Raw genomic sequence first — 14,903 nt, 5'->3', positions numbered from 1 at the left:
CTGATGCTCACTCCCCCGGGGAAGATCCCATGGAATGGGAATGGGTGGGACTCTTGGAATTCCTTTGCTCTGCAGCTGCATGCCATGGAGACAGTGACTCCTGGGCTGCTCTGTGCCTGCATGATTGCAGCATTCTTCCTTTAGTCATCCCCATCTCGCTGCTCTGGCCTGTGGGGATGGGGCAGGGAGACTCCCGTGTGCCAGTCCTGGGACCAGCACCACAAGCAGCATGTGTGTCCTGCTGCCCTGGAGCCTCCTTAGGCACCTGTCCCCCATTTCCCCTCAGCACATCCCTGGGAGGGTCCCCTCACCCTCAGGTAGACCCCACAGGCAGATTTGGTCCCTTTTGGCTACAGAAAATTCCTCCCTGCCCACGGAGAAGGTCTGGGGGTGTCTGCAGACCCAAGAAGGCACCAGGTAGGGCCACGGTGGGTGTAGGGATGTTCCACAGCCCTTGCTTTGGGGGAAAACCAAAACAACCAACCAACCAAAAAACCAAATACCAACCAAAAAACCCACCACATTATCAAACCTTCCCTTTGAGGACCTGAAAACAATCAAAGAACCCACAGTGCCTGCTCCAGGCACCCTGCAGCCACTTGCATGCAAGGTTCAGGGCCACATCTGCATGTCCCACAGTTGGGGACCCACAGGGCAGCAATCAGATCCAACAGTGACAGCCCAGTGCGAGCAGGACATCCCAGTATGAGCTACCTGCACCCACATCCTCAGCTGCAGCCTCCAGCCAGACCCTTGCCAGCAAGGACAAAGCTGTTGTGGAGGGTCTGGTGTCAAGCACCACGCAGGCACCGTACCTCATCCTGCCTGTGAGCTGGGGGGGGGGGGTCACAAGTAACATGAGTTTGCTCTGTCACAGGCCTTGGCCCCTCCTCACCACAGACCTGAAACAGGTGGCAGTGTCATGGGTGGGCAACCAGGGGAAGAGAAACCTGGCCACACCATCCTGGGAGCGTGCCCCAGGCTGACTTGCCCCACACCATGCATCACAAAATACCGCCCATGTTGACCACTCCGAGTCCCAGAAGTGATGTGAAAGTCTCTGAGCACCTCTCCTCTGTATGGGGGGAGTGGGGGTTGCCCTAGGTGCTCTTTGGATCACCCTTCCAACCCAAACTCCTCTGCTTTAGTGTGACTTGGGGGTGCTGGGAAGAGCTGAAGAGGCCCAGGCCCGGCAGGGCAGGGCTGGGCCTGCCCCCAGCAGCGGCCTTCCCAGCACAGGGCCTTGCGTGGGTTTCTGTGGTGTTTCATTTCCACCCAGTGCCTCTCCAACCACAGCCAGATGGTGGGAAGCTGCTCTAAAGATGAACAGTTCCCACACCATACTGGGCAAACTGGGGAAGAAAAAGGCACTTTTGTCCTACTGACCTAACAATGAAACAAAAACCCATCGCCTCAGCACCCCCAGGGCTGTTTAACCCAAAAGGAAGATATTTGGTGTTGGTTTGGGTTCAGTTTGGGCTTTTTTTTTTTCCCCTGTTGTATGAAGATCACTACAAGTGGAAAAGTGGCTTCTGAGCAGCACACAGAGAAATGGCCCTGTGCTGACACTGCTGGCATGAGCTCTGCTAAGCAGCAAGCACCTGCTTCTCTGAGGGATTTCCAGCATCTTCATTAGATCTTAAAATCTTCAAAAACCTCTGTTAGTCCCCAGGCCAAAACACCTTCACATGGGCAGATGGGATAACCCAGTGTGCCAGGCTGGGAGCTGTCCTGGGCTCAGAACTGTGCCTGTCCCCCATAAAGGATGTGCCCCATCTGGCTTGGGGAGAGCTCAGCTGGGTGGGCTGGGAGGATGCTAACCACCAAATCCAACAATTTCATCATTCAGTGTTTAATATGAACAGCTTAGGAAGAGAATTTGGCCTTTTGAGGGCCATCCCAGTGCTGGTGCTCCTGCAGAAATCCAAACCTCTTTTCAGGCTGCCAGACTTGTCCACAGGGACCAATGACCCCAGCACCCCAGCTGCATCCTTGGCATTGCAGCAGGACTGCAGCCCAAGGAGGGACAACCTGATCCTGGTGGGGTTCCTTGTGGGGTCTGCAGGGGCATTTTCGTGCCCACAGCTCACTCTGTCTGCACTGCCCAGGACACCTGGTTGTGTCAGCTTCCACTGCTTCCCTGTCTGAACCCCTAAGGGGGCTTTTCCAGCCAAGCCATTGTTCACATTTTGCTCTGATGACTAGGCTATTGCATCCCTGCCAGCTCCTGAAAAGTCATAAATCTCCCAGGCCCTCCTAAAATCATTACATTAGAGGAAAAAGAAGGAAATAATAAAAAAACCAAAAGCAGCTTTTGAAAACAATAGTTTTAGGAGTGGCTGTTTATTCCTCCTCAGGGTTTCAGCCTTCATCACTCCTACCACTCAGCACTATCCTGCACCACCCACTTTTAGTAGGAGCCCCCCCTCTCCCCCCCTCTGTGTTACAAAACCAAAGGAGCTGTGAAAATCTAAATATTGCAAGACTTAATTTGGTGAAGAACTGCAAAGCTGTGGGGGCCAAGGTTGGGAGCAGCTCACCCAGCACCACTTGACACTGATGGAAATGCCACAGTTGTGTCTTGTCCCATGGGCTGTCTGTGCCAGTGGGGCCTGTGGGGTAGGAGGGATCCAGCTCCCACTATCCTGCCCCATGGCCTGGGGAGAGCAAAAGCTCAGAGCCCCACTGCCTGTGCAGCCCTGGGGCCCATCTCTGTGTCCTTTGGCTTTTCCAGGGATTCCACTATTTTCCAGGAGCTGGGAGCTGCTTTTCCTCCCACCCCACCTCCCCCTTGGATTGGTGGCTCTCCTCACTCACAGAGTGTTTGCATATCGGGCTTGGGATGTGGGTGTGCAGGACAAGACGTGTTGTCCCAGGTCCCCAACCCTCTGGGCCCTCCTGACTCTGCCAACAGTGGTGACACCCAGCTCCTGGTGGCAGGTGGCTTTCCCCATCCTTGCTGAGGATTGGTGTCCAACTGTGACAGCACCCCAGGCTGTGGCACTGCAGAGCACTGCTGAGGCTCTAGAGCTGCTGGGATGCTCCAGCACAGCCCATAAGCCTCCTAGGTACCCTCAAATAACAGGCAGATGGTGGAGGGGGGGTGTTGGGGGAACACCAGCATGGCCACGGGTGTGCCAGCGTTCAGGCACTGCGCCCTGCCAGGGGTGCACACAGGGGCACAGCAGCATGCCTGTGGGTGCCCACCCTCCAGCTGTGTCAGGCTGTCCTGGGGCCACACACACCATACCTGTGCTCACACCATGCCAGACCCTGCCCTGAGCACTGAGGGCTCTGCTTTTCCCCCTCTGTTTCTGGCTCCCCAGCAGGGCAAAGAGGAAAGACCCCGTTCATGGGCAGCAAACTCTGCTCCAGCTCCATGTCCACCACCTCAGCCCACTCCCACACCCCACATCCACCCACACACCCTGTCCATGAGGGACTATCCTGGCTGCATGAGCATGGTCTGTGCCGTGGAACAAGCCAGCACTGGGTGCAGGGGGAGGCACCTCAGCCAGCAGCAGCTTGGGAAAAACAGGCTGGGTTATAAAATTAGACCGAGTTTTATTGCCAGGGGGTTATTTTTAAATGCCATGGAAAATACAGAGCTGGAGGGAGAATCCAAGAGGTCTGGGCCAGCCTGGGGGAGGCACATCTCTGTCCCACATTTAGGGTCCTGCTTGCCCCCAGACATGATGCTGGATGGGAGCTGGCTGCAGGGTGAGGCAGCAAGGACCACGAAGGGTTGATCCTGCCCCCTGCCATGCGCCCAGTGTGGTGCATGAGGAGCAGTGGGTGCACTGTGGTGGACAGAGGGTCTCTGAGGAACTCCTAAGGGAAAGGACCTCCCTGTCTGAGCAGGATGAGAACCTCCAGCCAGAGAAGATACAACTGGGAGTCTGGAAACTCAGGGGAGGTCAGAGAAGGACGGAACCACCAGCTCTTCCAGCTCATGGATGAGATGAAGGTGGGAGCCAGCCTGAACCCAACCTGAGATGGACAGCCCTGCATGTTGGGGTGGCAGGAGCTCCTTGTTGAAGGATGGTGATGATGCTGGAGGTCTGCCTGTGCCTAGAGGGGCTTTGACAAATCCAAAGAGGAGGGATCTATTGAAGGGAAATCAGAAAACCATCTCTGATTCAAAATTCCCCAAGCTAAGAACAGCTGGAGACTGGGAGAAGACTGCAGGGAAAGCTGATGTACACTTGCTGTCACCCATCCCTGGACACTGCTGGCTGGCAGGGGGGAATGGTGGGGACATCCCAGCTGTTCCTACCACCTGCTCCCAGGTTTGTTGGCTCAGAGAGCTGTGTGTCAGCCACGTTCTGTGTGCATGCCTGCTTCCTTGGTGTGCTGCCTGATGGCAAGTCACTCAGTGATTCCAGGGTGACACTGGAGATGTGTCTCCTTGCATGGACACCCACTGCTAAAGCCAGAGGCCCCACCTTCCACCCTCTGCCTGCCAAGCTGCCCTCCCTCCCCACAGGGTGACAGTCCACGTGGGGTGAGGGGGGGAGCCTGAGCTGTACCTGCAGCCTGGCCCAGGGCTTGGGGTCACTGCCACAGACCCACGTCGGGCCAGGATGTGGCAGTCACGTGGCAGCTGGGCTTGGCCCCAGTTTGTGGAAGTCTTGCTGTGGCTGGGACCCATTTAACAACAGGAGAACTGAAAGCACTGGCCACAGGGCTCACTTCCAGAGGGCCACGTTGGGGATGTCAGAAAGGGAAGCTGAATCATTTAGCAAGGCAGATACAAGCCTCCTTGCATGAGGTGGGGACAGGACGTGGTGGGAGACAGGCAGGGGCCCGGTAGCAGTTTGCTCCTCTGAGTCTGATCTGCCACAAGAAGGCAGAGAGGTGGGATCCTCCATGGGCTGCAAGGGATGTCCACCATAGGGTGAACCTCCATGGGCTGCAGGGACACAGCCTGCCTTCCCCTGGGAATGTCTGCTCCAGCACCTGGAGCGCTTCCTCCCCTCCTCCTTTACAAATGTTGGTGTCTGCAAGGCTGTTTCTCACTTCTCTCTCCCAGCTGCTGCACAAGCAGCTTTTACCCTTTCCTGTTATCACAGAGGTACCACCTCTGCTGATGGGCTCAGCTTTGGGCATCTTGGAGCTGGCTGAGCCCAACACAGGGGAAGCTCCTTGTGTCTTCTCACAGACACCACCCTACAGTCCCCTGCTACCAAAACCTTGCCATCTCAGCCCAACACAGACCCAAGGACATAATGACCCCCCAGCAGAAGGGGTCAGGCTGGGCCAGAGCTGGGAGCAGGATGCAGTCACTCATCTACACCAGCTCCTTTCTAGCTGATGCCCAGGATCATTTCTGCCTTGACAGCATCTTCCCACAGCCCTGGACTGGTTTTGGCTTTTCTAAGGACTCACCATCCTGGACAGCTCCTCTGACCCCTGGTGCTTCAGGGACTGGACCTCTGCAGCAGCTTCTTGGAAAAAGAGACAAGCAACTGCTGGCTGCAGCTCACACCTCTGATCAGCTGTCCTGCTCTCTGTCAAATCTCACCCTCATGCAGAACACTATTTTCTCTGCACTGAGGGTTTCACTCCAGCTCAGCGTGGGGACTTCAGGCTGAAGTCCTGACATTGCAGCAGAGAAAGTTTTTCCCCACAGCAGGGCAGCATCTTCCTGGGGCTCCCACCAGCAGCAGGTGAGGCCGTGATGGCTCTTCCACCCCACCAAAAAGCAAAGTACCACTGAAGCTGGAAACTGCACTCAGGAGTTTCATCCAAGTCTCCTGCTGAAGCCTAAGAGCAGGAGTGAACCTGTGGTGGTTTGGCCCTTTCTGGAGGCCAGATGCCCACCAAAGCTGCTCTATCACTGCCCTTTTCATCTGGACAGGGGAGAAAATAGATATTGAGAGGCTGAGGAGTGGAGCTCACGCCAGGGAGAGATCATCCTGCAGTGAGTGTCACGGGCAGAACAGACTCAACAGGGAATAAAGGACAGAAACTCTCTAATTGATGACCCTGCCCTGCACCCCCAGTCACACCAGAGTCGGGTGATGAGAAGTGGGAGCAGATCTCAAAGCACCTCCCCCCACCCCTCCCTTCTCAACAGACAGCACCTTATCCATGATCTCGCTCCCTTCTTCCCCCCACTGTGGCACAGGGAGAGGCAGGGACTGGGGGAATGGGGGGTTGGGTCAGTTCCTCACCAGGTATTTTCCTTCTTGGCTGGGGGGGGTCATTCCTCACCCCTTCCCCTGCTGCACCCTGGGGTCCCACCCACAGCAGACAGTCCCCCACGAACATCTCCAGTGTGAGTCCTCTCCCATGGGGCCTCAGCTCTTCCCCAGCTGCCCCAGCGTGGGTCACTGCTATGGGTGCAGTCATCAATCACAGAATGTCTCTCAGGCCCAGACTGCTCCAGCCTGGTCCCCCACAGGGTCAGCAGCCTCCCCCCAGCAAACCTGCTCTGGGGCAGGTCTCTCCCTCGCTCATCTCTGTGTCTCTGTCTCTCTCCATGGGCTGTAAGTGCTGGCAGGGGCTGGCTGCAACAGGGTCACAGCATCTCCTGCCTGTCTCCCCTGCTCCAGCGTGGGGCCTCTCCAGGGGCTGCACATGGGGTCTGGGCCTTGTCCCTGGGCTGTGGGGGACACCCGCTCCACCATGGGTTTCTCCAGGGGCTCAGGGCATCTTTCCCTCTGGCACCTGGAGCACCTCCTCCTCCCTTCCCCGGCCTTGGTGCCTGCACAGCTCCTCACACCTTCTCACTCCCTTCTCAGGGGCACAAAGCAGCTGCCTGTGGGTTTTGTCTCTTCCCTGTGATTCCCAGAGCCCTGTGACCATGGCTGATGGGCTCGGCCTTGGGCAGCAGCGACTCCGGCCTTGACTGGGCCCATGTTTACTCCTGGGGCCTGCAGAGAGCTGCTGGCTGCTGCTTGCAGAACCCACCCCTGCAGCCCCCTTTCTCCACCAGAACCCAGCCACACAAAACAAGGACAAGGTAGGATGAGCATCTTTCCATGTCCTGGCTGGGCACAGCTCCGTGCCCACAGGCACACAGGAGCACCTGGAAGTGTCATTGCCAGCTCCCCACAAAGAGACTTGGGTGGGATTTTCTTTTCCTTTTGTCCCAGCTACAAAGCACAAAGGTATCATAACAGGGCAGGGTGGTGGCTTTGAGCGAAGCATGAACAGCCCTGAAAGCCTCAGAGATCATCCCAGGACACAGCTATTCTCCATCTCCTTTCTCCCAACTCCCTCACCTCTGCAACCCGCTTCAACCTCAGGCCCAGTGTAAGTGCTGCTCCCCTCCCCACCCCTCCTGCTCACTCTCCTGCCCTGCAGCACACAACACCCTTTGTAGCATCTTATTGCTTCAAAACACTTTGCACATCAGTGGGGGAAGTCTGAGCCCCTGCCACTGAGTGAGAAGCTCTGCTGTGCACCCTGGCCAGGGGACCTGGAATAGTCCCTGAGGAAGAAACACTCTTTTCACCTTCTAGAAGTTTGCACTGAACCAGCTGAACTGCCTGAAGTGGCTTGAAGGAGACCCACAGAGGGGTCTGTGTTGGGGTAGGAACTGGTGACCTTCAGCACTGGGCTGTGTTGGAGGTTGTCTGTCTGCAGCTGGCGAGATCCCTGAGCATCCTCAGGATCATCTGGATGCTCACAAACTGCACTAATTCGTAGCATATGGAGAAAGAGGAAGTGAATGAGGCTCTCCAGGGCTTCCTGAGAGCTTCACAGCATGGGGTTTTCTCAGCTTGCAGGTGGTGGCATCCCACAATGATCCCTGAAGCTCCTGGTGTCCCTGGAAGACACAAAATCCAGTTTTGCAGTTATGTTCAAAAACTAAAATGTGTCATCATGGAAATCTCTGCAGCTCACAAACTATTTCAGGATTTGGGGCTGTAGGACTGCACTGCACATCTTCTGATTGGGGGCCACGTGCCCCCCAGGGCCTCTCTGTCACCCCCCTCCTCAACTGGACAGGGGAGAGAAGATGTGACAGAGGGCTCCTGGGTCAGGAGGAGGACAGGGAGATATCACTCAGCACTGAACATCACAGGCCAAACAGACACAAATAGGGAAAAAAACAATCTAATTAATTACCTCCTCCCACCCCTCCCTTCCTCCCAGGATTAACTTCACTCCCAGTTTTCTCTCCGCCCTGCCCCAGTGGCACAGGGGCTGGAGATAGGGGCTGGGGTCAGTCTCACACACTGTCTGCTGCTCCTTCCTCCTCAGGAGGGCTCCTCACACTCCTCCCCTGCCCCAGTGTGGGGTCCCTCCCATGGCAGACAGTCCTGCATGGACATCTCCAACGTGAGTCCTTCCCACGGGCTGCAGCTCTTCACCAGCTGCCCCAGTGTGGTTCCCTCCCATGGGGTGGCTCCATCCCTCATCCTGCCCTGGGGGGTCTGCAGAGTTGTTCCTCTCACACCCTCTCCCTTGTCTCTGGGCTGCAAAAGCTGCTGCTGGTTTTGTTGGGGTTTTTCTTTTCCTTCTCAACACTGTTCCCTCAGAGGTGCTGCCAGGTCGCTGAGGGGCTCTTTGTCTTGTTCTTTGAGCTGGATGGTGTTGGCTCTGTCAGACCTGGGGGAGGTTCTAGCAGCTTCTCAGAGAAGCCATCCCTGCAGCCCCCACCAACACCATGCAAACCCTGACTCCCATTTTTGAGTTTTATTTAAGAAAAAAAACTCTAAAGAGAGACAGGGGAGCTGGGGGAGCTGCTGGGGGGAGGGCGGGGGGCCCCAGTATGGGCAATGGTAGTGAAGCAGGAGGCTTCAGCATGGGAAACAATTCATTTAATACATTGATTAAAGCTGGTTCACTCCCTGGCCTGGGTACAGAGCAGTTCCACAGCCTGATCCCAGCACCAGTTGAGTTCCCAGCAGCCCTACCAAGCCCACCCGTGCTCCCCATCAGCATTGGGTCTGCCAGCAGAAGACAAGCCCAGATGCTGGGGGCTGCAGGGAGGCAGATGTGAGGGAGTGGCTCCAGGAAAGCAAACTCCCAGGGATGTTTGCCCTCCATGGGAGCTGGGAGACACCTTCTACCCTGTGCCCAGATGTTGGCTTATGCCTCTGCAAGCAGGAACCCTCCACAGTATTCTGGTCCCCAAACCCAACTGCAGGCGTCAGAGGGAAGCAAAATGAGCTTGCTCAGTGCAAAATGGGATTGAGCTGAACTGGCACCTCCTCACATCCCTCCCCAGAGCTTGGGAAAGGGGTGTTGGTGCTAGGCTGGGACACACTGGTGGACAGCTGCAGGATAGCAATGGGAAGGTGGGTTATGCCCCAACAGAGTGGCACAGCAGGAGGGACATGAATGCACAGAGCCTCCCAGTACTCAAATCCTCCTAAAATATTTGTTTTGTCCTTCTCTAGGGGCTTGAGGGAATCTCAGAGCAGAGAGTTTCTCTACACAACAGCAACTGGAAAAGAACACATTCCCTGCTCAGGAGAGCTCATGGAGACACGCCAACACCCAGCAAGTCCCTCCAGGGTACCTGAATTCCCCTTGCAGATCAATGCCAGAGCAGAGAATGAAGAAAAAGGTCTTGTTTGGACCTTCAAAGGGCAAAATCCCTTTGTAGATAATTGGGGAGTAAGAGACCACATCAGGTCAGGATGTGGGGTTGGGGGACAATGGGTTGCAGTATTTGTATCTCCCCTGGGCAGAGGTTGCACAGCCGTGGGCACCCCCACAGTCCCCCCCTTGCCTTGCTGCTTGTCCTGCTGCCTGGTGATGCTCACAGGGCAATGTCTGCAACACCCCCATGGTCCTGCTCACCTCTGGACCTTGGGAAGCTGAGCAGTAGCCCGGGGAGAGCCCTGCACAGCCATATGCCAGCCCCCTGCTTGTTCAGAGCCACCCTGATGCCTTGAGCAGGGTCCCACAGGGACAGCCTGGCTGTTTGGCATCCTGTGGGGCACCCACCTTCTGCATGAGAGATGCTGCACCAAGTCTCTGGCCACAGGAGCCAGGGCAAGGGCTCAGCTCCAGGTCACCCAAGGTTGGCACTGGCTGTGGGGCTGGTGCTCAGGGTGCTGAGCCAAGGTCCTTCAAAGGCCCTGAGTGGCTTCAAAGAAAAATGCCCAACAGCTGCCACCTTTATTCCAAGCAGAATGTCCTTTCCCCCTCTGTCCTGCCAGCTCTGTCCCCTCCCTCATGCTGAGCACAGGGATCAGCCCTGTGAGCCAGGCTGCCCACAGGTCAGCATGCTGGTCCCTTCCCTCCCATCCTGACCCATCCTCCCAGCCAGGCACCCCATCCCACAGGCTCGTGGAAAGGTGAGCCCCTTGCAGCTGCCCAGTCCCACTGGGATGTGAGCACAGCCCCAGGGCTGCCAGCACACCCCTGCCCACAGCCTGAGCAAAGGATGCTCCCCCATGTCCCATGCTGGGTTCCACAGTCTCATATGCTGAGCTCAGGGAAACAGCTCAGATCCTCACTGCAATGCCAGCCCTGCCACCAGCCCACCATGAAAAGGCTCCTGGCAAGGCAGCTGGGAGAAAGCAGTGGGGCTTTTCTGGGGAAGCCACCAATTTCCTGTCTGCTTCAGGATCCTAGTGGATCCCTGCCAGTGGGAGCCCCTCCTGTGCTGGCATCACTGAGATGCTGCCCTGGGAAACAGGAGAGAGAAAAGCCTTTAGAAAGTAAAGCAAGAATAGAAACTTGTGCCTGGGTTTGATCTTCCTTCCAGGCAAGCATCCTTGCCAGGAGGGGATTATAGCCGTGGATACACTGGGGTCCTTCCAATCCTTCAGTGCCCTTAGGAGGAAAAGCTCTGAGCTTGCAGCTGAGACTCAAGTGGAGGGGACTCCCACTCACAGGATGTAGAGGCAAAGCCACAGGCTCAGCAGCAGCAGCAGCCTGCAGTCACACTGGGGTTTGTTGCACCTCTTTTTTTTTCTCCTCTACCAATAGCAGCACTGCTGGATTCACAGAAAGACCCCAAGAATGACTCATGTATACGTGCTGTGGGCTTGCTCAGGGCTGGGACCAGTGCAAGCACACCTGGCTGCTCCCAAGGGGCAGCCCAGCCTGGCCCTCACCATACCAGAAGGTGGGGTGAAGGTGGGCATGTGGGTAGGCATACCCCAGCCAAAAGCATCATTCTGGCTCCAGGTGGACACATGTTGCCAGGCTGAGGGATGCAGGACAGGATGCTGGGAAGGTTTCCAGCACTCTCTGCAGTTTTGGGGCTCCTCCATGCAAGGCAACGAGACACTGAGGGTCAGCACCAGCAGTTCAGGAAGCCCAGACACCCAAGTGCTTTGGCTGGGGTGGGACTCAGCCTGCCTGGAGGTCCCCAAGGGAGGGACAGCTCTTGGCTGGCCTGAAACCTCTGAAAAATACAACCCATTGCTCAGATGAACCCCTGGGGTAGGGTCAGTGCAGGTCCTGACCCCAGTGAGAGCTGTGGCACTCAGTGGGTGAACATGGCCCTGGGGAGCAAGTCACAGCCACTGCCCCCCAGTCCAGCACTGCTCCCAGGCAGGACTGGGATTGGGAGTGGGATTGGGACTAAAGATTGGGAGTGGGATTGGGGATTGAGAGCAGGGCTGGGGGATTCCCCCTCCCATGGACAACAGCCCTTGGCCCAGTGAGCAGCCTCAGAGCAGCCCATGACCAAGGAGCAAGGCCTTGCCTTCATCCCTTGTTCACACTCTGCTCCAGAGCTACCAGCCAGGCAGACAGGGGCCATGTTCCTGCTGTGAACACCTTCACAGACCCACCCCAGCTCAACTATACTGCCAGCTGCCACAGGGACCATGCTGTTCTCCAAACAGCCCCTCTTCCTGCCTGCTGTCCTTGGGTGTCTCTGCTGCAGAGTTACCATGGCACCTGCTGCCCTCCTGTGCCCCCTCAGGAGCAGGTTGGCACCACTCTGGGGCTCCCATCAGGGCCAAGATCAGCATTTTGCTCTAGCTGCTCATGCATGGATTGTGGAGCTGCTTGTGCATTGCTCGTGGCTGGTGGATCATCCTAATCCCATGATTAATGAATGCTCCTTAATGCCTCTCCCATGCACTGGCCTTTGGCTGAGGAGCTTGCAGATGGAGCTGGAAACCCTGAGCTCTCCCTTTGGACCTCAGATGGTTGCAGCATCTCCAGGCTCAGTTTGTTCTTCCTGTTATTTCCCAATCACATATGGAGCCACAGTGCCGCCCACCAGCGCTCCCTGATGTGTTCATCCCTGCTTCCTGAAAGCCACTGGGAAGCCCTGAGCCTCATCACCAGCAAATCCCACCAGCCCCAAACACCACTTCCCAAGGCCAGCCAGCAGACCCCTTCCTGTGCTCCAGCTTCCCCAGTGATCACTGGGCTGGGCAGCCCCTGCCCAGGTGGCCCCACATCCAGCTTTCCCTGGAAGGGGTGGATTAGAAAAACCTCCCTCCTTTGTCCAGGAGAGCAGCTGTCCCACACTGCTGGGTGAGTCATGCACCTTCCCAGCTCTCTTCCCCACCTGCCAGTTTGTCCCCAGCAAGTATTTTGCCTGCAGGTCCCCCAGGGCAGGGACAAGCTTTGTTGCCTGGCTGGGATGGGGCTGCCCCCAGGACCCAGCTCTTCCCTGGGGAGCAGGGAGCCCTGGCTGCCCCACACTGTTGAGCTGAAGCCAGAGACCCCCTCCTAGAAATACATGCTGACAGCCTGTACATGCCTCAGGTGCTACATCCTCATCCAGCTTTACCTGGGGCCAAGTTCTTGGTGCTTTCCAGGAGCAGAAGCACCAGCACAGCTGGAGTTTGGGCTGCCAGCATGGACCCCCTTTGTCTGTGCCATCCACCTGCTCCTCTGTGCCCCTTTGCCCTGGTTCTTCTCTGCCTGGGCCCTGAAACAGAGGTGACCCCCCATGCACAGACATTGGCATGAAATGATGGGGAACTTACTGCTGGTGCATGGCAAATCCTGGTCCTGTTAACTGTGGGGTTATTTGTGGGGCCATACTGAGGTCTCTGTCCCTCCTGTTACTGGAGGGACAGCAAAATGCTGATCTTGGCCCTGATGGGAGCCCCAGAGTGGTGCCAACCTGCTGCTGAGGGGGCACAGGAGGGCAGCAGGTGCCATGGTAACTCTGCAGAGACACTGAGGTCTCTGTCCCTCCTAACACTGCACTGCATGCCTCCGTCCCTGGGGATGCTCCAGGCAGGATGAAGGGATGGGAAGCAGCCCTGTGGAGATGCCAGGGGATGAAAACCTGGATGTGAAGCAGCAGTGTGGGCTTGTGGCCCAGAAAGTCAATTCCATCCTGGGTTGCATCAAAAGAACAATGGCCAATGGGTCAAGGGAGAGGGCTCTCCCCCTTTATGCTGTTCTTGTGACACACAGCAGGGTGGCAGAGGTGACAGGGCAGCAGGACAACCCAGCCAGCCCGGTCTGGCTCCCCACACAACCAGGGAGATCCTTTATGACCTGGCATGCCACAGAGGTGACATCTGTGGCAGCCTTGCACTGCTGGCACCCCCAGTGCAGCTGTCCCCTCCTTCCCACAGTGCCAGGAGATGCCCTGCTCCACCCTCCATTCTGGAGAAAGCCCTCCCTGCCCTCCCTGCCCTCCCTTTCTTTCTCCCACTGAATTTGTTCACAAGTGGAGCTGATTTCCTGCTCCTTGCCAGGCGTTGCCCCCCCTGGGGTGGCCACTTCAGCACAGACAGCTGCTCCTCCCCAGCGCCTGGGGCTCTCCCTGTGGGTGACTGCAGCTCTCTGCACGGTGTGGGCAGAGGGGAAGGATTTTTTCCCCCCAGAACTCAGTCCCCTGGTGCCTTGGCATCGCTTCACACAGGTCTGCCAGGGGTTAAATGCTTAATGAATTTGGGCAAGGGGGTAGAGGTGCCTGCAAACGCTCACAAGCTGAACCCACCAGCGCTGGGGAGAAGCTGGTGCTGCCGTGGTGGGCACGGCCAAGCCAGGGGCGCTGTCCATGCTGTTCAGCCACCCTCTTCACTGGAGCCTGTTGCTGGTCACCGCTCCAGGGGCGCACAACCGGAGCCTGTCCCCTCTGTCCCCTCCAGCAGCAGAGCCTCTGCAGCATATGCAGGGACGGAGGGGAAAGCCCTGTGACACAGGCTGACTCTTCAAGTGCCTCTGCACCCAGGGCCCACGGTGATGGGGGCAGGAAGCTCTGCAAGCTCCAGAGCCGCTGCGGTGCGCGACGTGGGGCTGAGCAGCAGCGAAGTGGCTTGTTTAAAGAACAATTGGGGCAGGTTGAGGAGGTGAAGTGTGACCCTCCAGCTGGGCTGGAAGCCGTGTCCTCCTGCCTCCTCTCCTTGCTGATATCTCCTTGTTTATTGTTTTGTTTCATCCCGCTGTGTAAGCAAGAGTAGAACGTCCTTTTCAAGAGCCAGGGGCCCATCCTTCCTTGGCTCAGCGCTCCATGTGCGTTGCATTATTCACTTGTGACCATATTTAAAACACTCTCAGCGTAGGTCTGGGCTCCTCAGGGCTGTCACAAGCTCCTTGTAATGATTAAGAGCGCTAATACTAACATACTTGTGGTTGTTAATCCTGGTAGGGGAGACACTTTCTTAAGGCTTTCCTATTGCTCAGGGTGTTCTCACCTCCCAGCAAACTCCCCTCTGGGCTGAACCCCAGGCAGGGGCAGAGCCCAAGGTCAAGGATGGTGCCTGTGTGGGGGAGAAGATGGGAATGACCCCAGGGCCAGAGAACGTGTCCAGGGGGAAGAGACCCCGTGGTGCCCACGGGTGTGTGGGAGGCAGAACAAGGCTGGTCCCAGGGCAAGGGGGGCTGCTGAGTTCCCGGGTCGGGGGCCGTCACATGGAGCCGATCCCGAGGAAGGAGCGATGCCCGGTGCGGGGGAGGAGCAGGGACGAAGCAAGCCCGGGACCCGCAACCCGGGGACGGTCCCCCGCCCCCCGGCAGAGCTCCACGTCCCGCCCGGGTGGGCCGGGGCGGCGGTGACTCAGCCG

This window comes from Gallinula chloropus (assembly GCF_964237585.1).
Source record: "Gallinula chloropus genome assembly, chromosome: 18".
In the NCBI taxonomy this organism is placed as follows: domain Eukaryota; kingdom Metazoa; phylum Chordata; class Aves; order Gruiformes; family Rallidae; genus Gallinula; species Gallinula chloropus.
The sequence above is the reverse complement of the archived record's forward strand: the minus strand, read 5'-3'. Positions refer to the sequence as shown.